The sequence below is a fragment of the Mesoplodon densirostris genome, chromosome 6, assembly GCF_025265405.1.
Source record: "Mesoplodon densirostris isolate mMesDen1 chromosome 6, mMesDen1 primary haplotype, whole genome shotgun sequence".
Classification (NCBI taxonomy): domain Eukaryota; kingdom Metazoa; phylum Chordata; class Mammalia; order Artiodactyla; family Ziphiidae; genus Mesoplodon; species Mesoplodon densirostris.
Window position 1 is genome coordinate 31,901,336 of NC_082666.1, and position 23,396 is coordinate 31,924,731.

General features: G+C 40.2%; 1 long non-coding RNA gene across 1 annotated transcript in view; it reads left to right on the top strand.

Moving 5' to 3' along the window:
- Positions 1 to 22,876, top strand: part of LOC132492655 (uncharacterized) — a 111,345-nt gene extending 88,469 nt beyond the window's left edge. The window contains exon 4 of the long non-coding RNA XR_009532841.1: positions 22,671 to 22,876. This is a non-coding gene — a long non-coding RNA (uncharacterized LOC132492655). The remainder of the gene's footprint in view (positions 1 to 22,670) is intronic.
- Positions 22,877 to 23,396: the final 520 nt, after the last annotated feature.

Here is a 23,396-nt window from a genome sequence, read left to right on the forward strand (position 1 = left end):
TGTCAATTTCCCCTTTTATGGCTGTTAGCATTTGCCTTATGTATTGAGCTGCTCCTATGTTTGGTGCATAAATATTTACAATTGTTATATCTTCTTCTTGGATTGATCCTGTGATCATTATGTAGTCTCCTTCTTTGTCTCTTGTAATAGTCTTTGTTTTAAAGGCTATTTTGTCTGATATGAGAATTGCTACTCCAGCTTTCTTTTGATTTCCATTTGCATGGAATATCTTTTTCCATCCCCTCACTTTCAGTTTGTATGTGTCCCTAGGTCTGAAGTGGGTCTCTTGTAGACATCATATATTGTCTTGTTTTTGTATCCATTTAGCCAGTCTGTGTCTTTTGGTTGGAGCATTTAATCCATCTACGTTTAAGGTAATTATCGATATGTATGTTCCTATTACTATTTTCTTAATTGTTTTGGGCTTGTTATTGTAGCTCTTTTCCTTCCCTTGTATTTCCTGCCTAGAGAAGTTCCTTTAGCATTTGTTGTAAAGCTGGTTTGGTGCTGCTGAATTCTCTTGGCTTTTGCTTGTCTGTAAAGGTTTTAATTTCTCCATCAAATATGAATGAGATCCTTGCTGGGTAGAGTAATCTTGGTTGTAAGTTGTTCTCCTTCATCACTTTAAATATGTCCTGCCACTCCCTTCTGGCTTGCAGAGTTTCTGCTGAAAGATCAGCTGTTAACCTTATGGGGATTCCCTTGTGTGTTATTTGTTGTTTTTCCCTTGCTGCTTTTAATATGTTTTCTTTGTATTTAATTTCTGATAGTTTGATTGATATGTCTCTTGGCGTGTTTTTCCTTGGATTTTTCCTGTATGGGACTCTCTGTGCTTCCTGGACTTGATTAACTATTTCCTTTCCCATATTAGGGAAGTTTTCAACTATAATCTCTTCAAATATTTTCTCAGTCCCTTTCTTTTTCTCTTCCTCTTCTGGGACCCCTATAATTCGAATGTTGGTGTGTTTAATGTTGTCCCAGAGGTCTCTGAGACTGTCCTCAATTCTTTTCATTCTTTTTTCTTTATTCAGCTCTGCAGTAGTTATTCCACTATTTTTTCTTCCAGGTCATTTATCCGTTTTTCTGCCTCAGTTATTCTGCTATTGATCCCTTCTAGAGAATTTTAATTTCATTTATTGTGTTGTTCATCTCTGTTTGTTTGCTCTTTAGTTCTTCTAGGTCCTTGTTAAACATTTCTTGTATTTTCTCCATTCTGTTTCCAGATTTTGGATCCTCTTTACTATCATTATTCTGAATTCTTTTTTAGGTAGACTGCCTATTTCCTCTTCATTTGTTAGGTCTGGTGGGTTTTTATCTTGCTCCTTCATCTGCTCTGTGTTTCTGTCTTATTTTGCTTAACTTGCTGTGTTTGCTGTCTCCTTTTCGCAGTCTGCAGGTTCGTCGTTCCCATTGGTTTTGGTGTCTGTCCCCAGTGGCTAAGGTTGGTTCAGTGGGTTGTGTAGGCTTCCTAGTGGAGGGGACTAGTGCCTATGTTCTGGTGGATGAGGCTGGATCTTGTCTTTCTGGTGGGGAGGTCCACGTCTGGTGGTGTGTTTTAGGGTGTTTGTGGCCTTATTATGATTTTTGGCAGCCTCTCTGCTAATGGGTGGTGTTGTGTTCCTGTCATGCTAGTTGTTTGGCATAGGGTGTCCAGCACTGTAGCTTCCTGGTCGTTGAGTGGAGCTGAGTCTTGGCATTGAGATGGAGATCTCTGGGAGATTTTCGCCATTTGATATTACGTGGATCTGGGAGGTCTCTTGTGGACCAGTGTCCTGAACTTGGCTCTCCCACCTCAGAGGCACAGCCCTGATTCCTGGCTGGACCACCAAGATCCTGTTATCCACACAGCTCAGAATAAAAGGGAGAAAAAAAAGAATGAAAGAAAGAAGAAGATAAAATAAAATAAAGTTATTAAAATAAAAAAATTATTATTAAAAAAAATTTTAAGTAATTAAAAAAAGAGAGCAGAGAGCAACCAAACCAAAAAAACAAATCCACCAATGATAACAAGTGCTAAAAACTATACTAAAAAAAAGGAAACAAAAAAACAGACAGACAGAACTCTAGGACAAATGGTAAAAGGAAAGCTATACAGACAAAATCACACACAGAAGCATACACATACGCACTCACAAAAAGAGAAAAAGGAGAAAAAAAATATATATCGTTGCTCCCAAAGTCCACTTCCTCAATGTGGGATGATTCGTTGTCTCTTCAGGTATTCCACAGATGCAGGGTACATCAAGTTGATTGTGGAGCTTTAATCCGCTGCTCCTGAGGCTGCTGGGAGAGATTTCCCTTTCTCTTCTTTGTTCGCACAGCTCCCGGGGTTCAGCTTTGGATTTGGCCTCGCCTCTGCATGTAGGTTGCCTGAGGGTGTCTATTGTTCGCTCAGACAGGACGGGGTTAAAGGAGCAGCTGATTTGGGGGCTCTGGCTCACTCAGGCCGGTGGGAGGGAGGGGTACAGAATGTGGGGCGAGCCTGCGGTGGCAGAGGCCACCGGGACGTTGCAGCAGCCTGAGGCGCGCCGTGTGTTGTCCCGGGGAAGTTGTCCCTGGATTGCGGGACCCTGGCAGTGGCGGGCTGCACAGGCTTCCAGGAGGGGAGGTGTGGAGAGTGACCTTTGTTTGCACACAGGCTTCTTGGTGGTGGCAGCAGCAGCCTTAGCGTCTCATGCCCGTCTCTGGGGTCCGGGCTGATAGCCGCGGCTCACGCCCGTCTCTGGAGCTCCTTTAAGCAGCGCTCTTAATCCCCTCTCCTCGTGCACCAGGAAACAAAGGGGCAAGAAAAAGTCTCTTGCCTCTTGGGCAGCTCCAGACTTTTCCCCGGACTCCCTCCGGGCTAGCTGTGGCGCACTAGCCCCCTTCATGCTGTATTTTCGCCGCCAACCCCAGTCCTCTCCCTGTGCTCCGACCGAAGTCCAAGCCTCAGCTCTCAGCCCCTGCCCGTCCGGTGGGTGAGCAGACAAGCCTCTTGGGCTGGTGAGAGCTGGTCGGCACCGATCCTCTGTGTGGGAATCTCTCCACTTTGCCCTCCGCACCCCTGTTGCTGCACTCTCCTCCGCGGCACCGAAGCTCCCACCCTCCGTCACCCACAGTCTCCGCCCGCGAAGGGGCTTCCTAGTGTGTGGAAACCTTTCCTCCTTCACAGCTCCCTCCCACTGGTGCAGGTCCCGTCCCTATTCTTTTGTCTCTGTTTTTTCTTTTTTCTTTTGCCCTACCCAGGTACGTGGGGAGTTTCTTGCCTTTTGGGAGGTCTGGGGTCTTCTGCCAGCGTTCAGTAGGTGTTCTGTAGGAGTTGCTCCACATGTAGATGTATTTGTGGGGAGGAAGGTGATCTCCGCGTCTTATTCTTCTGCCATCTTGAAGTTCCTCCTCTCTTTCCTTTTGGCAGTTCTTTATTTTGATCCTATTATTTGTCCTTTAGTGTTTTTCTGTAATTTTTTCTTTATTTTGTGAAATGATCTTTCTTCCAGTTCCATACTTTGAAAAAATAAGTGTGTGGTTTGCCAAAACTTTTTTTTTTTTTTTTAATGCTGATGGTCCCTGAGAGTCACTAGTTTAAGGCAGGAAGAGGCAGTAAGAGAAGACTTCTTAGGGGAAGGAGGAGCCTGCTGATGAAGAGGGGGTGTGATGGGAACAGGTGGATGATACATTGAGATGGTTAGGTAAAGCTAGGTGAGGAACTGGATTTCACATAGGAAGGAATACGGAGCCATTCATTGTCTTGAACTAGAAAGTGACATAGTGAAAACTGTATTTAGGAAGGTGTGTTTGTCATCATAAGATGAATTAGAGGAGTGTGAAGTTAGCCTTTTATTTTTAAGAAAAATCACTTAGAGAAATTCCACCCAGAGTTACCAAAGAAAGTTTCAAATGCAAGGTTCAAGTAAGAGGAGAAAAATCAAGGAGTGCAGTACCTGAGATAAATCCACAGATTTCCAGACTTCTCCTGCTTGTAGAGTCAGGACATGAGAGTTGGGATCTTTCCTTTCTTAGGCTACTACTGCACCACACTGGGCAGCAGAGCAAAGTAGGCAGAAGGGCAGGCTCTGGTCTGAGTGTTCATCTTGGCCTCATCTCTTAGCAATTGTGCAACCTTGCGAAATTTAAGCTTCATTTTTCTCCTAGGAAATATGTTATACACGGTGTTACCTACGTCATAAGGCCACTGCGAAGATTAAAAGGGATAATGTAAGTGATGTGCTTCGCAGAATGTATGGCCCAAAGCAGGCTCTGAATAAGCAAAGTTACTGTTTTCATCTGTGTCTTCTTTGGCAAGATACTTTGTCTCTCTGAGACTCAGTCCACTCAGATGTGAAAGGGGGTGAATCAGAACTACCTTGAACAGTTATTGCGAGAATTAGAAGCGATGGATGTGAAAGCACTTTGAAAACTATAATTTGCTCTATGGAAGCTCAATTTTATGATGATGATTGTTCATAATAACTGGTATCATGTAAAAGCCATGTGTCTAGAACCTGAGCTGAAATAGCTTCTTGTACCTTTAAATGGTCTATTGGATTTACCAGGGATGGGATCATCTGTGCAATGTTCTCAGGTTGAGGGCCTGGCCCTGGGCAGTAAGTGCTGAGTTAGCTGAGGGGAAGTGACAGGTTGATGTTAGTTGGACCCCCAGACCATGTCATGAAGGCTTTTCAGGTTAGCTGGGTGTGCAGATTCCCAGGCTGCTCTAGTGCAACCTGAAGAGACTTGTCCTAAGCCCATTGTAGGGGTTCAATAATCCTTGTCTTCTGATGAATAATTCAGGTCGCATTCATTCCGTCAATCTGCAAACAATTCTCAAGCGTTTACCATGTGCCATACCCAGTGCTAGGTGCTGTGAGTACAGGGAGGAATCATTCAGAGATGCTACTTGGAGGTGCTTATACTCTGGGAAATAAACCAAACCACAAGCAGAGCAGCCTTGTGAGGCTTCTGGATGGTTCTAGCTCCTACTCTGACCACTCTGTAGTGTAGTGGACACAGCTCAGGGCACAGTATCAGGAGCCTAGGCTCAGCCAATTACTGTCTGTGTGTGATATTGGTTGAGGGACTTAATCACTCTGGCCCTTGGTTTCTGCATCTAGACAGTGGTAACTATATACACCTCCTACACTTGTTAAAGATATCAGAAGAGAGAATCAGCATCTGGTCAAGAGTAAGCGCTCAGCTGTTTTTACTGTAGAGAGAGGGTATAACATGCACACACAGGGAAAGCCCTCTTCCAGGTGACCATACTTCCCTTCAGTTGTTGTCTATAGATGAAGAAAAAATAGGATCAGGACAAGACTTTTGGTTAGTGAAAATTAACTTCTGTTGTTTTCCATCAGTAAACTCTGGGATACATCCTTTCACATGTGTTATTTCTGTAATCCCTGAAACACCCCAAGAAGGGGAATATCATACTCCCGTCCTCTAAATGAAAAAGCTGAGGCTCTGAGAATCTAAAATTTCCTGCCCAAGGAACACAGCCAATCAGAGAGGTAGGCTGGAGGTTGAACCCCCGTATTTTCCTTCTTACCATGTAATATGAAAATTACCCATAAGTTTTTTCCTCTCATTCTCAGTAAAGTCTAGATATTTGAACTTTTTATTTATTATTTGCCACTGCTTAGCACTCATGCAGGCTGGATTACATATAAATTTATCAAATGTCTTATTATTTTGACCAAAGAATATATATGGATGGCCTTTGATTCTATAAATAATGCCATATAAATCACTCATCTATGATTAAGGCAAATTCCTTTGGGAATTTTTTTATGTTTCCATAGTGATATACCATTCTAAACAATCACTATGGCAGACATTGTAGTCAATATGAGAGGGGATAAGGATAGAAATATTTTTTGAACACCATTTGCCATGTATGCTACATACATTATTCCATTCAATCCTCAGAGGGTTCATTTATTCAATAAGGGGTTATTGGGTGCCTCGTCTGTTTCAAGTGTTCTGGGTGTTGAGCGTACAGAATCAAACAAAACACACATAACCCATGCCTTTGTGGAAAATAACATTCTCTTGGGAGTTATAAACAATAAATAGAACATATATGCCAGATGGAGAGAAAAAAATGAAAAAAAAAAAAGCATAGAAAGGGGAGTGTTTGTAGGATAATGAGCATTTGTCCCCATCCAGTAGGAAGGGTCTCACCAAGGCAGAGGCTTTGAGTAAAGACATAAAAGAGATGGGGGAGTGAGCCTTGCTGACCTCTGGGGAAGAGTATTTCTGGAAGAAATAAATAGTAAGTGCAAAGGCCCTGAGGTAGGAGTATGGCTGGTGTGTTTGAAGAACAACAAGGGGCAGAGTGTCTGGAGTGGAGTGAATGAGCAAGAGACAAGTAGGAGATGAGATCAAAGAGATTATAGGGGCCTGAACATATAGGGCCATGTAGACCATTGTAAAGATGTTGGCTTTTATTCTGAGTGGGATAGAAGCCACTGGAGGGTTTTAAGAAGAGTGACATGATCTGACTTGTGCTTGAAAAAGATCACTGTGTCTGCTAAGAGCATGGAGACTGTACAAGCCTTTTGCGATAATCCAGGTAAGACAGGATGGTTGCTTAGACTTAAGTGGCAGCTAAGAGAGAAAAAATGGTTGGATTTGTGACATATTTGAAAGGTAGAGCTGATAGTATTTGCAGATGGATGGGATAAGGAGTATCAGAAAAAGAGAGGAACCAAGGATGACTCCAAGGCTTTTGGAACTGGAACTGGAAGAATAGAGTTACCTTTAATGGGGACAGAGATGACGACTCAAGAAGGTTCTAATTAGCACCTCGCTGACACCCACACATCAAGGCTTTCCCCCACACGACCCTGCCTCCTTCCAACTGGGCAAAATCCACAGAATGATGAAATCTTCTCTCAAGTCCATAAGCAGGCATGGTGTGGATGAAAGACTCACCAAGGGCTGTGAAAAAGGACTCTCTTCCTCCCATTCAGATTAATTAGGAAGCAAATTCTTGTCGTGAAATTAGAGTGCTCTAGTAAACCCAAGGCAAACTCTTGGTCAACTTGTTGATTATGGAAAATGGGGTTTTCCTGGCAATTTTTCCATATGTTTCCACTGCTTTTTTCCTATCCAAGGGATGGACCTAGGTGCCAAATTATTTCTTTTCCTACAAATTATGTCTCCTTGGATAACCTCTCTGATGGATGTGGAACCACCACAGTGGTTATTCATGGTTGCTCTTTAGATTAAAAAGCATCAACCAGGGGAAAACGAGTAACAAAAGAATGTAACCAGTTCATTGGACTCACAAATGGATAACTTCAGTGAAATGATAAGACATGGCACTGTGGCAGGCATGGATTTCACTCAGCCTTCTATGAGGAAGATGTTTATGTGATTAGCCACCTCTGGGACCCAGAGTAGCCAAGGCAAGGCATAAACCAGATAAACCTCCCAAACCAGATGTCTCTCTCTCTGTCTGCAAACATTTTCTAATTCAGAGTTTTACAACAGACAACAAAGGGATTCAATGTGATTAAATCCTCATCCTGGAATGAGAACTATATGGCTAATTCACAGTTGACTTGGGCATACTTATATGTGATATACCATAAGTGAGTTCTGGTGTCAACTCCCAATTTTCTTTCTCCGAGTAACAAGTGAAAATATGAAGCCAGTGTAGCTGGCATAAGTTTACTCATGTTTGTGTATTCATTCACTCATTCATTTAATTAACATTTTAGCAACCCTTGTGTGCCAGGCATTGTGCTAAAGTCACTAGGGTGGCTTCAAGAAACTCAGGATCTATCGTGGGACGGGTCAGAGGGGAAAGCACTTATACCTACAATATTCCAGGCATTAGGCCCTGCGGATACAGCAGTGACAAGACAGATAAGGTCCTTGCTCACATAGATCTTAATGAATATTAAATAGGGAAACATACAAATGTGATTAGAAATATGATTATTTCAGAGAATGGTGTTATATAGACAAAAATGGTGATAGTTGAATAGAGGCTGAATGGAGTAGAGGGTTGAGGTATTTTAGAAAGAGTAGTTAGGACAGGGATACAATGATGAGAAGGAAAATTATGCCAGAAAGAAGGAACACAAATGCGAAGGCAGTTGAGGTAGGAAGGTATGGAAAGAGAGGGGAAAGGAACAGAGAGAAGGCTAGTGTGGTTAGCAAATGTGGAAACTAGTGCAGGGAAATGAGGTCAAGGACAGAGGAAGGGGCCAGACCACTGGGGCTGTACAGGTCATGATTAAGGAGTTTGGTTTTTACGCTAAGTACAATTAGAAGCCATTGGAGGGTTTTATGCAAGGGTTTTATACAACCTAATGTATGATTTAATTTAACTTTATGCAAGGCAGAGAATGGACAGCAGGGGCCAAAATGGAAACAAAGAGACAGGTAGGCGGCCATTGCAGATAAGAGAAGATGGCAACCAGGACTGGTATGTAGCAGTGGAGATAATGCGTAGTGGTCAGATTTAAGATATGTTTGGAGAGAAGAGTAAGAGAAGTGGAATGTCCAGTGACAGCCGCTAGGTTTGGGGCTGAGCCATTAACTTAGATAGGCAAGACTGGAGAAGGAGATTATGAATCAAGAGTGCTTTTAGGGCCTTCCCTGGTGGCACAGTGGTTGAGAGTCCTCCTGCCAATGCAGGGGACACGGGTTCGTGCCCCAGTCTGGGAAGATCCCACATGCCGCGGAGTGGCTAGGCCCGTGAGCCATGGCCGCTGAGCCTGTGCGTCCGGAACCTGTGCTCCGCAACGGGAGAGGCCACAACAGTGAGAGGCCCGCGTACCTCAAAAAAAAAACAAGAAGAGTGCTTTTAGGAACTTGTTAAGTTTGAGATGGCAATTAAATATCCAGGTCTGAAGTTCAGGGGAGAGGTCAACACAGGAGATATAGATGTAAGAGGCAGTAAATATACTTGGTATCTAAATGTGAATGATATTGCTCAGAAATAGCTTTAGATATAGAAGAGAAGAGGGCTGAAGATTGAGCTCTGAGGCATTCCAACATGCATACTGGAGGCCATAAGGAGCGACTTACAAAAGAAACTGAGCAGCATCAGTCAGGGGAAAAACAAAAACCTGATGTTGCAAAAGCCAAGAGAAGAATATATCTCAAAAAAAGGAAAAATGGTCATTTTCTTCCAAAGGCTGCAGAGTTTAATGAACATGATAATGAGTAATTGATTGCTGGATTTGGCAAAGTAGAGTTGTCTTGACCATGGCCATTTTAGTGGAGGTATGTATAGGATATATGAAAACACAATAGGTAAATCATTTTGGAAATTCATTCTGAGGGAAGTAATATAGAATTTGGAATTAAAAGTTTGAAAGTAAGTTAGTCAAGCAAAGACAAGTGCTGGGGAAGAGCATTTCAGCAGAGAGCTCAGTACAATTAAAGAATCAAAGTTAGAAATATAACACTGTGTAGGGGGAGCTATAAGCAATTTGGTGTTGTTGGATGAAAAGTACTAAGCTGGAAATGGGGGAAAAATCTGTTCAAGGGCTAGATCATGAAGGATATCTGTAGGAACCACTGAAGAGTTTAATCACGGAAATGGCATTATCACATCTGCATTTTCAGCAAGGTTACTCTGCAGTATGGACTGTAGCAGGCAAGATTGGAGACAAAGAAACCAAAGATGGGTTGCTGAGGTGTTATAGGAGAAAGACAAAGAGGATACAAACTTGAATAGCTATTTGAGGTAGAAAAGAGAGAGCATATCATGGAAATATTGAGGATGGCAAATTGGCATCTTGAATGTGGGTTAGTCAAAGTGCCTCCTGGGTTTTAGTCTTCAGTTACTGTGAATGGCAGTGCCGGCATCTGTGATAGGCAAAGCTGAAGGAGGATGTGGCTCAAACAGAGAACTGATAAGTTCACTTTTGCACCTGTTGATATTGAGGTGCTTCTGGGACATGCTGAAGGACTTTTCCAGTACTGAGTATTAATTTGGAGTTTTGTGAAGAGATGTGGATAGGAGATACACACACACACACATATTCTGGAATTATTGAGAAATATACAAGGTATTTAACAATTCAAAGATATTGATAACTAGCTCTTGCTAGTTTTAGTAGCATCGTGGCAGCGTCTTGAAGAGTGAGTGGAAAGTGAGGAAGTAGAAGTCGGGTTTTTTTTTTTTTTTTTTTTTTGAGGTGTTTCAGCGGTTTGGATTTAGAAGAGGAGGAGCCAGATTGGACAGTCATTAAAAGGATCTGTAAGATTGAAGAGGTAATCCCACTTTTTTTTGGATGGGAAAAACTTGCAAATGTTTATTGGCTGGGGAGAAGGAATGAAAGTAATTCAGGAGGGAAGTGGGATGATTGAAAGAGTCAAGTGCAAGTTGAACTAGAGGAGGATGTACTCAGGACTCAGATGAGTGGTTGGCTGTGATCAAGAGGAAGGACAACTCAATTTTTTACATGGCAGGAGAGCAGTTGGTGTGAGTGTAGATAAGGTAGGTAGAGGGATTGAGAAGACTCCGTTTTCTAGAACTCTTGAAAGGCACAAGACCATTGCTAAGAATGAAGAAGGTGGGTGTTGGGTGGGGCACTTGAGATGAGTGGAGGTTTAAAAGAGCATCAGTGAGAAACAGGGGAGATGACCAAGAGCTGATAAGGAGACTGATGAACCACTCTTGGGTCAATTTGGAGAGCATGAATTTATAGAGTTCTCAGTCTGCATTGTTGCCTGCTTTTTCTAGAAGCACGAAACAGTTAAAGTATAGAAGTGGAGAAAAAAATGAAAATATACTAAATTTAAAAATACTAAATAGAAAAGAACTGAGAAAGTAGTTGATGGTCCATTATGGGACCTGGGTCAGGTAGAAAAAGATGAGAGATTAGAACACAATTGATAGAATGGGAAGATATGAATGACTTAAGGTACCAAATAGATTGAAGGACATTTGAGATCAGAATAAGATATTGAGGGACCTGGAAGATGATTTATGTGAGAAATTGAAGCTTTATATTTCTTTATATTTCACAAGGAGGAGTATTCCACGTGATGGCAAGGTCTGAGGAATGGCCACAAAAGTGAATGACTAGGTTGAAGTGAGATGGAGTGGAGTGGAAGGCCACAGGGCTAATGGTATGAGATGCTGGATGGCTCATCAACATGGAAATTAAAGACACTCTCATGACATAGAAATTTATGTGGGTCCAGAGTCCACAATGAATGAAGGGGAGGGCCCATGAAGCCAAAAGAAGACAGTGATGGGTGAGGACAGAGGTTGTAGGGATAGGAGTTTTTACAGTAGGTGAACAAAAATCTGGAAGTAGCATTGAGAATCAAAGAAGACATCAAACCTACCTCCTGACACCAAACAAGGTGAAATGTGGAAGAATGAGCAGCTCTCATTTCAGAGGGCTAACAGGAAAACTGTATTTTCAGCAGGGAAGGTGGAAGGATTAATAGATGATAAGCTGAATATGGGAGAATTTTTTTTATAAGGGAGGATTCCAGAGGTCTTACTGGGAACGTTTGCAAGACAGGGGAGCAGTAAGACTGAAACCAGGAGTGAGAACATCAGGGCAGTAAGGGGATGCAAATATGAGTAAGCAGAGATAACTATGGGCCTTTATATTTTTGACAGTAACCACTGAAGGGAAGCTGATAGAATGTGCTGGCTACAAAGATTTACAGAGAACGTTGGCATAAGGTAGTAGTCTTTGAGATCTGGCAGTGCTGGCATTTTGGCAGTCTGCTCTAGTGACTGATGCAGGAACAACCCTTCAAGGTCAGAGACTGGGCTATGGGCCAGATGAAGCCTCCCACTGACACAGAGACAGAGGCTTTATCTGTGGGCACGGAGTTCTCTTCCCCTGGTATGGTCAACTTTCTTCTCCTTTTCTTCCGTGTGTCCCTTCCTGTTCTGCTCCCATGCCATTCAACCATGAATTCAATCATCTCTTTATCAATCTTTGCTTAAGCCCTTGTTCAGTGCTCACTTTGGGTATAGACTTTATCAATTGATTTCTATGTATGCGTGTTACCTACGATGTATGTATTCAAATGTCTGCTCTTCATTCTTTAGCAGGTTTACCTTGTGTCTCTCTTTGAGGGGTTTTGATCCTTTCAGTAGGAAGAATAATTCCTCGTTGGAACTCAGAATGAAAATTGACACCTTCTTCATTTCCCTCATTGGCAATAACTGAAATCTGGACACTTACTGTGTAATTCCATTTAATTTCTTCCCATGCTGTCCCACGTCCAAAGTGTTCTTGTTTTACCACTGCATTCTCATTTGGGCTGTGCAATAATTGTTGACAACACACAAAAGGGTATGTGATCTGCTCTGTATATATTTTCTCAGGTATAATTTCCACAGCCTTGGAGTCATCTAGGATGCTCGGCGTAAGTATGAATAATGTAAGAACCACCCAGAAGGCCTGATAACTCTATACCTTTCTTAATAAAAGGCAAAGTGCAATTTAGAAATTCTGACTGCAGACATATTCCCCAGAACCTTGTCCTTACCATGCAGATCTGGGAGCATAACTGAGGGCAGAGGGCAAAGAGTGAACAGCCTTTGCTGTAGGATCAGAAGTTACTTTTGTATGACTTGCTCTCAAACATCAGTATCTCTGATGCCGTGACCTGTCCAAATGCTGGAATTTCCATGCCCAGACCTACCACTGAGACCTACCTGGCTCAAACCACCTCTGCTTACTATTTAAGCTTAACCTGAACAGCATTCATCTAGTCTTGCTGGTTGCTCTGGGCTCAACCTATTGCCCTGCATTTCTAAACATGGAGAAATTGGGCTTTGGTGAGAGACCAAACTGGTCAAAAGGGCTTGAAACTGAATCTAGAGGGAAAGTGAGAATAAAAACAGCGTGACAGGCACCCCTACCTTTTGTTCTGTCCCTGCCAAACCATTACCCATTAACACAGATCTGGTCGTATCATCAGCCTATTCCAAAGTCTTCTAGGGTTTCCTAATAACCATGGGAACAAAATCCTAAATCCTCAGCAGGACCTTCAGGGTAGTTTATTACCAAGTTTTAATCTATCACTTCAGTCCCATTTCTTGCCACTTTTCATCTTGCTCTATGTTTCAGCCACAGTGTAGTGACTTTTCCCTGAACAAAGAGGTCTTTTCCACACTCTTTCTTCTGTCTTGCATATGTACGTACTTAGTTGCAAATTGCCCTTCTACCATCTTTTGCCGAAGAGCATCTCTACAACCTTCAAATCCCTTTAAATCTCAATGTAACCTTTCCTGGACACTTTCCTCAACACCTACAGCCAAAGATAAGGGCTCCCTTCCATATGTTCTTTATACATATGTCTATTTAATGTTAATATATTTCTAGGGTAGGCTGGCTGGCTAGAAAATCTTGAGCAGGAGATGAACCTGCAGTCCACAGGTGGGATTTCTTTTTCTTTAGTGAAACTTCATTTTTACTCTTAATGCTTTCGGCCAATTAATGAGTCCCACCCAAATTACTGAAGATAATTTACATCAGTTAAAGTCACCTAATTGTAGATGTTAGCCATATCTACAAAATATCTTTACAGCATCACTTAGATTAGTGTTTAATTGAATAACTGAGTATTATATCCTAGCCAAGTTGACCCACAAAACTAGTGAACACAGAAAAATATATTTATTGGTATCCCATTAGAAGCAAGTTTTCAGATATTTGGCTTTTTAATTTGTTTACAGACTTCATTGAAGTATAGTTGCTGTACAATATTATATGTCACAGGTATACAATATAGTGATTCACAATTTTTAAAGGTTATACTCCATTTATAGTTATTATAAAATATTGTCTCTATATTACACATTGTACAATATATCCTTGTAGTTTCTTTTATACCTAATAGTTTGTACCTCTTACCCCTCTACCCCTATATTGCCCCTCCTCCCTTCCCTCTCCCCACTGGTAACCACTAGTTTGTTCTCTATATCTGTGAGTCTGCTTCTTTTTCATTATATTCACTAGTTTGTTGTATTTTTTAAATTCCACATGTAAGTGATATCATACAGTCTTTCTCTGTCTGACTTATTGCACTTAGCATAATGCCCTCCAAGTCCATCCGTGTTGCTGCAAATGGCAAAATTTTCATTATTTTTTGTGGCTGAGTAGTATTCCATTGTGTGTGTGTGTGTGTGTATTTTACATCTTCCGTATACATTCATCTGTTGTTGGACACTTAGGTTGCTTTCATACCTTGGCAATTGTAAATAATGCTGCTATGAACACTGGGATGCATGTATTTTTTCAAATTAGTGTTTTTGTTTTTTTCAATATATACCCAGGAGTGGAATTGCTGGGTCATATGGTAGTTCTATTTTTAGTTTTTTGAGAAACATCCATACTGTTTTCCAGAGTGGCTGCACCAATTTACATTCCCACCAACACTGGATGAGGGTTCCCTTTTCTCCACATTCTCGCCAACGTTTGTTATTTGTGTTCTTTTTGATGATACCCATTCTGACAGGTGTGAAGTGCTGTCTCGTGGTTTTGATTTGCATTTCCCTGATAATTAGTGATGTTCAGTATCTTTTCATATGCCTGTTGGCTATCTGCATGTTCTCTTTGGAAAAATTTATATTCAGTTCTTCTTTCCATTTTTTACTCAAGTTGTTTGTTTTTTTGATGTTGTATGAACTGTTTACATATGTTGGATATTAATCCCTTATTGGTCACATCGTTTGCAAATATTTTCTCCCATTCAGTTGGTTGTCTTTTTATTTTTTCAGTGGTTTCCTTTGTTGTGCAAAAGCTTTCAAATATAATTAGGTCCCATTTGCTTATTTTCGCTTTTATTTCCTTTACGTTAGGAGATGGATCAAAAAAAATATTGCTGTGATTTATGCAAAAGGGTGTTCTGCCTGTGTTTTCCTCTAGGAGTTTTATAGGATCTGGTCTTACAGTTAGGTCTTTAATCCATTTTGAGTTTATTTTTTTGTGGTGTTAGAGAATGGTTTAATTTCATTCTTTTACATATAGCTGTCCACTTTGCCCAGCAGCACTTATTGAAGAGACTGTCTTTTCTCCATTGCATATTCTTGCCTCCTTTGTCATAGGTTGAGCATAAGTGTGTGGGTTTATCTCTGGGCTTTCTATCCTGTTCCATTTATCTATATTTCTGTTTTTGTGCCAGTACCATACTGTCTTGATTACTAGCATTATAGTAATAGTAGCATTATAGTATAGTCTTAAAATGGGTGCATGATTTCTCCAGCTCTGTTCTTCTTTCACAAGATTCTTTTGGCTATTCAGGGTCTTTTGTGTTTCCATACAAATTTTAAAATTATTTGTTCTAGTTCTGTGAAAAATGCCGTTGGTATATTGACAGAGATTGCATTGAATCTCTAGATTGCCTTAGGTAGAATGGTGATTTTAACAGTACTAACGCTTCCAATCCAAGAACACAGTCTATCTATCTTTCCATCTGTTTGTGTTGTCTTCAGTTTCTTTCATCAGTGTCTTATGGTTTTCCGAGTACACATCATCTTTTGCCTCCTTAGGTAGGTTTATTCCTAGGTATTTTATTCTTTTTGATGCAATGGTAAATGGGATTGTCTCCTTAATTTCTCTTTCTGATAGTTCTGACTGACTGCTCTGGGCTGACTATGTGAGCAGTCTGGTAGGCTTGGTTGGCCCCTGGCCCAGTTGGTTGCAAGGCACTGCCTTGTGAAGATGCTGCTGGCTGGGGTCTAGTCATGAGGTGGCTGGCTGCAGAACTCTAGGGGACCCCAGGGCTATGGTGGCTCACTAGTGGGCAGACTCAGGGTCCAGAAGACCCCAGGGCTGTTGCCCACCCCCTGGCGGGTGAAGGTAGGTCCTGTGGTTAGTTCTGGACTACTGACAGGCAGAGCCAGGTCCTAGAGTCTGGCTGCAGGGCCCACGGATCCCGGAGCTGGTGTCAGATCACTGGTTGAGGTTGGGCGGGGTGGGGGGCTGATTCCTGACACAGTTGGGTATGGAGTCCAGGGTGTCTGAAAGCTTGTCTTGGCCTGCTAGTAGGCAGGGCCCAGCTGGTCCCAGGGTAGGGTTTGGCCTACTGTGGGTGGGCTGGGTCTACATTCTGAGGGAGTGTAGTTTTCTTGTGTCTGTCTGGTGTCTGCCTTGTAGTGGGTGAGGCTGATCTAGAAGCTAGTGCAGGCTTCCTGGAGAGCAGGGCTGGTGCCTGCCCACTGGTGGGTAGAGCTCAGTCTTGGTCCTCTGGTGGGCAAGGCTGTGTCTAGAGGCAGCCTGTCTGTTGACGCATGGGGCTCTGTCCCCACCCAGTTAGTTGTTTGGCCTGAGGTTTCCCCAGTACTAGTGCCTACCGGCTTTTGGGTGGGAACAGCTCTTGGTGCTAAGGAGCTAGAAGGAGGAACTCACAATGCCAACAACAGTGTCCACAAGGTAGAACACTCCCAAATATGACTGCCACCAGAGTCTATGTCCCCAGGGTGAGCCACAGCTGCTGTGCCTGCCCCATCTCCCCCACAGATCAGCAGTGAGGTCTGGCCCAGGTTCCTATCAAATTACTCCTTTTGCCCTGGGTCCCAGTGCATGTGAGATTTTGTGTGCACTTCACCCTAGTGAAGTTTCTATTTCTCCCAGTCCTACAGGGCTCTCAAAAAGTAAGCCCCACTTGTCTTCAAACCACATGCTCTGGGGACTCATCTTCCCAGTCCAGGACCCCTGGGCTGAGGAGCTTGATTTGGGGCTCAGAACTCTCACTCTTATGGGAGAACCTCTGCAATATAATTATTCTCTGGTCTGTGGTCACCAACCCAGGGTTATAGGATTTGATGATAGCACAAGTCTGCCCCTCCTACCCATTTCATTGTGGTTCCTTCTTTATGTCTTTAGTTGTAGTAGAAGATCTTTTCTGGTAGGCTGTAGTCCTTTTCACTGATGGCTCTTCTGCAGATCGTTGTGATTTTGATGTGCTCGTGAGAGGAGGTGAGCTCAGGGCCTTTTTACTCTGCCATCTTGGACAATTTTCTCAGATATTTGGAAGCAGCTGTAGCAGAAGGATCTAACTGTGGGATATGGAGCCAGTCATTAAATTTTTTTCCTTATTAGTCACATATATAGTAGCTATTAAATATCTAGAAATAATTTTAGGGATATATTCATTGCTTTTTATACTACAAGCCTTTAGGCATTTGCTTTCAAAACTAAATAGATGAAATTTCTGTTTTGTTGGAGAGTGAACAAAAACAGCTGCAGAGACTTGTAAGTAGGATTTTATGACTAAAATAAATGAGGTAAAGAAAAGTATGCTTGTAACAAATGAAAAGATTGGAAATGTCAGTGGAGAAAGAGAGATACTGTTATGAAGAACCGACAGGAAATTCTAATGTAATACTAGACATAAAAATATATATTTATTCACCAAAGAAGATATACAGATGGCAAATAAACATATGGAAAGATGCTCCACATTATACGTCATCAGGGAAATGCAAATTAAAACAACAGTGAGATAGTACTACACATCTATTAAAATAGCCAAAATCTAGAACACTGACAACACCAGATGGTGGCAAGGATGTGGAGAACAAGAACTCTCACTCATTGTTGATAGGAATGCAAAATAGTATGGAAACTTAGGAGAAAGTTTGGCAATTTCTTACAAACCTAAACATACTCTTAACCTTATGATTCAGCAGTCATGATCCTTAATATTAACCCAGATGAACTGAAAACTTATGTCCACAAAAAACATGAACATGGATGTTTACAGCAGCTTTATTCAAATGGCCAAAACTTGGAAGTAATCAAAATGTCCTTCAGTGGGTGAAGCGATAAATAACCTATCTAGGCAATGGAATAGTATTCTTTGCTAAACAGAAATGAATGAGCTTTCCAGCTATGGAGAGACATGGAGGAACCTAAATGCATATTACTAAGCAAAAGAGGCCCATCTGAAAAGGCTACATACCGTATGATTCCAACTATATGATATTTTGGAAAAGGTAAAACTATGGGGAGAATAAAAAGATCAGTGGTTGCCAGGGTTTGGTGGGAGAGATGGATAAGCAGAGCTCAGATGATTTTTAGGGCACAGTGAAAATATTCTGTATAATACTGGAGGACATTATGCTGAGTAAAGTAAGCCAGACACAGAAAGATACTTGTACTATCTCACTTACATATGGAATCTAAGGAAAAAAAAAAAAAAGCTGAACTCAAAGTAACAGAAGAATGATGGTTACCAAAGGTTTGGGGGTGGGGGAAAAGGAGAGATACTTATCAAAGGGTACAAATTTTCAGTTATTAGATGAATAAGGTCTAGAGATCTAATGCATAACACGATGACTAACGTTAATAATAATGTGTTGTAAACTTGAAATTTATAAAGAGGTAAGATCTCAAGTATCCTCACCACAGAGATATACAAACATGGGAACTATGTGCAATGATAGATATGTTAATTAGCTTGATTGTGGTAATTTCACAGTGTATATGAATAGCAAACATACACTTTAAACATATATAATTGTCAATCATACTTCAATAAATCTGGAAAAAATAGAATTCTGTATCCAGAAAAAATAATCTTCAAAGTAAAAAAGTAAATACGTGTTTAGAGAAAATGAAATTGAGTTCATCAGCTTCAGACTTGCACTACAAGGAGTGCAAAAGGAAGTTCTTCAGCTGATAGAAAATGATGCAAGATGATACTTGGCTCCCCGAAAAGAAGTGAAAATTATTGAGAATGGTAACTATGGGGGTAAATATAAAAGTTCTTTCTCTTTCCTCTTAATCTCTTTAAAATATATATGAATACTTAAAGCAAAACATTGTTTTGCAGGTTGTATAATGTGTGTAGATGTAATGTTTATGAAAACTATAGGCTTAGGAATCAAAGGGAGTAAATGCACTTTTACAGTTGCAAATTTTCTAAAGTAGACTTTGAAAAACAATGAATATTGTCATCCATAAAGCAATGACCAAAAAAATGATTTACAACTAAGACCCAGCAATCCCAGTCCTAGTTATTTACCCAAAATAAATTTTAAAAAACATAACAGCACAGTCTGGAGAGCCCAGGTGTCAATCCATAGGAGAATGGATAAGCAAATTGATATTCGCACAATAGCATACTACTCAACAATAAAGTGGAAAGACTTACTGCTTATGCATGCATTGACTTGGCTAATCCACAACACTATGCTAAGTGAAAGAGTCTTATACAAAGGATACATACTGCATGATTCTGTTTATATGATATTCTAGAACAAGCAAATCTAATTTTTGTCAGAAAAAAATATCAGAACAAAGTTTATCTCCAGAGTAGTAGGGATAGTGATTGACTGGAAAGGGGGAAAAAGATAACTATCTGGGGTTATGGTAATATTCTGTATCTTGATAGGAGCTTGGGTTACAACAGATGTATGCATTGTCAAAACTCAACAAAAGTAAAGGTTTGTGTATTTCATTGTATGTAAATTTTACATCCAAAGAAAATAACTATCAAACAACTATTGAACTCTATTAATGATGTGCATGGTGAAGTATTTAGAGGGAAATAATAAGGGTCTGCAATTTGCTTTAAAATACCTTAAAAATAGATAGGATGATATATGTAGTAGAGAGGGATGGATAGCTAGGTATGTAATGAATGCAAGTCTAGTAAAGGTTAATGATAGAATTTAGGTGATTTGTATACAGATGTTGATATTATGGTTCTTTCAGTTTGCTGCCTGACTGAAAATTTTTATAATAAGTGGGGGAAATAAATGGATGAGCAAGCAATCTAATTTTTAGGGTTTGATTATTTAGCTATAGTTTCAGAAATGTAGGTGTTCTATTATTTATTTTTAAATCTGGTACTGGGCCAAAGCAATCCTGAGAAAGAAAAATGGAGCTGGAGGAATAGACTCCCTATTTCAAAGCTACAGTAATGTACAGTAACTGACAATGGAACAAGATAGAAAGCCCACAGATAACCCATGCACCTCTGATCAATTTAATCTACGACAAAGGAGGCAAGACTACACAATGGAGAAAAGATAGTTTCTTCAATAAGTGATGCTGGGAAAACTGGATAGCTACATGTAAAAGAATGAAATTAGAACATTCTCTAACAAACACCATACACAAAAATAAACTCAAAATGGATTAAAGACCTAAATGTAAGGCCAAATACTATAAAACTCTTAGAGGAAAACATAGGCAGAACACTCTGTGACATAAATAGCAGCAAGATCTTTTTGGACCCACCTCCTAGAGTAATAAAAATAAAAACAAAAATAAACAAATGGGATCTAATTAAACTTAAAAGCTTCTGCACAGCAAAGGAAACCATAAATAAAATGAAAAAACCCTCAGAATGGGAGAAAATATTTGCAAATGAAGCAACCGACAAGGGATTAATCTCCAAAATATACAAACAGCTCATGCAGCTCTATATCAAAACAAACAAACAACCCAATCAAAAAATGGGCAGAAGACCTAAACAGACATTTTTCCAAGGAAGACATACAGATGGCCAAAAAGCACATGAAAAGATACTGAACATCACTAATTATTAGAGAAATGCAAATCAAAACTACAATGAGGCATCACCTCACACCAGTTAGAATGGCCATCATCAAAAAGTCAACAAACAAATGCTGGAGAAAGGGTGGAGAAAAGGGAACCCTCCTACACTGTTGGTGGGAACGTAAATTGGTGCAGCCACTATGGAGAACAGTGTGGAGGTTCCTTAAAAAACTAAAAATAGAGCTACCATATGATCCTGCAGTCCCACTCCTGGGCATATATCTGGAGAAAACCATAATTCTAAAAGATACATGCAGCACTCATGTTCATTGCAGCACTATTTACAATAGCCAAGACGTGGAAGCAACCTAAATGTCCATCGACAGAGGAATGGATAAAGAAGATGTGGTACATATTTACAATGGAATATTTTTCAGCCATAAAAAAGAATGAAATAATGCCATTTGCAGCAACATGGATGGGCCTAGAGATTATCATGCTACATGAAGTCAGACAGAGAAAGACAAGTATCATATTATCACTTATATGTGGAATCTAAAAAAAATGATACAGGGCCTCCCTGGTGGCGCAAGTGGTTGAGAGTCCGCCTGCCGATGCAGGGAATACGGGTTCGTGCCCCGGTCTGGGAGGATCCCATATGCCGCGGAGCGGCTGGGCCCGTGGGCCATGGCCGCTGGGCCTGTGCATCCGGAGCCTGTGCTCCGCAACGGGAGAGGCCACAACAGTGAGAGGCCCACATACCGCAAAAAAAAAAAAAAAAAGAAAAAAAAGAAAAAATAAAAATAAAAATAAAAAAAATGATACAAATGAACTTACAAAACAAACAGACTCACAGACTTTGAAAACAAATGTATGGTTACCAAGGGGAAACGGGGGGGGGGAGGGATAAATTAGGAGTTTGGGATTAACATATACACGCTACTATGTATGAAATAGATCATCAACAAGGACCTACTTTATAGCACAGGGAACTCTACTCAATATTCTGTAATAACCTATATGGGAAAAGAATCTGAAAAAGAATGGATATATATGTGTATAACCGAATTGCTTTGTTGTACACCTGAAACTAATACAGCATTGTAAATCAACCATACCCCAAAATAAAAATTAAATATGGTAGTAGGTACCATATTTTTCTACCAATAGTCATCCTACAATGAAGAGATAAAGGAATCCAGAAGTGTTTTTGGACATACCTGAAGAATCAGCTTCTGCTTGGATGAAAGAACTCCTAAAGTCTGGCTTTGAGAACCAAATGTTTCTTTTAGTATGGAAGTAGATTAGGTTAACTTCTCTTTTTTTCAAAACCCCAGGGCTTGGAGCAGGTGGAGTGTGACTTTCAGTCTGAAACGGAGACGTGCCTTCTTTATTCACCAGCCGTATCTGGAAGAATCAGTAACTTGATTGACGGAGCCCTTAATGACCTGGTGCTTTACGTTGCATAATAGTGCTGCAGGTGTCTTTCAAAAGGATGTTTCAGATAGGACAGTGAGCCCCCTTCCTTGGTAAATCATACTTCACCATACACAAATAAGTTCTTTGTTTGGCCTGGGGAGTGTGTTAAAAAATCTACCAACTCCACTTGGACTTACAGCTGTCTCAGTTCTATTTTTCTTTCTGATGACAGACACATTTATACCTAGTCTTCACCCAAAATCTTTCTTTTGCCTGAAATAAGGTAGTAGTTCTATAGTTCAAGAATTTCACTTTATTCTAAGAGATAAAGCTTATTTTCTAGCCTCTGTTCTTTTGATTTGAAAATTAGGCAATGGTGTCTCACAAGTCCTGGATTTGATTTGGCTTGGAGAAAGGTTGTGGTCTCCTGGAAATAGTGGTGATTGTCTGGGAGGGATCTGAACTGAGCCCCTCTATCTGTAGAATTAGAACAGAATATTCATGAACAGACTCATATGGTGGACAGAAACCAATAGAAGAACATTGATGGGCCGAGGTGAATATACTGTACTGATGGTAATAATTTTAAACCCTTACTTGGGAATGAAAATTGAAAAACGTTTGAAATGGATATTATAACTCCTAGGAAGAAGGTAATTTCCTCCTTCACAGGTACCTTCTCCTCCCCTTCTTACCTCGTTTCTTCCTTCTTTTCTTCCATCCCTTTCTCCTATTCTCCTTGTGCCAATAAACTATAGGATATGGATTGCTATATATAATATGTATTATATATAATATTTATATTACATCTTTTTATAGGTAGGCAGATGTCAATCTTGCTGATTTTCAAATAATGAATCATGAACACAGGAGGCTGAAACCATCACCATGAACACTGCTTGGGTACAGAATTAAAGAGGAATGTTGCAGAAAGATGAATGAGAGTCTTCACCCCAGAGGCAATACAGTGATGGACAAATTCTTTTTTGAAAATTGTATTGGCTTGTTTGTTTAGATCCTATCTTCTTCCCCCAAATCTTAAAATATAACATACATATACCATAATATTCTCAAAATAAGAAATAAAAATCATGGAGAGAGAAGTAAATACAGGTATATTTTATAAAATATAAAATACTAGTAAAATATACTTATAAAATATAAAATACTAGTAAAATATACTTATAAAATATAAAATACTAGTAAAATACTTATTATAATAAAATATTACAGTTAATTGTGCATTTCTATAAGCTAATGCAAAAAAATCATGAGTCATATACTCCTTTTTAACAGGATAAAGCAAAATAGTTCTTTAGTAAAGAAAACCTTTGCCTGTGCTAAATTTTTAAAGAAATTTAATCTATTCATACTATGCATCAATATTTATGGTACTCTTTAGTTTTAAAAGCTCTCTTCTTTTTTCCCCACTAATACAAGTTTATAGGTATTTTTGTCTCATTTTACAGAAGAATAGATTGAAGCTCAGAGAAATATGGTTTGGTAACCAGTAAATTACAGAGTGGGAATTCCAGCCTATATCTT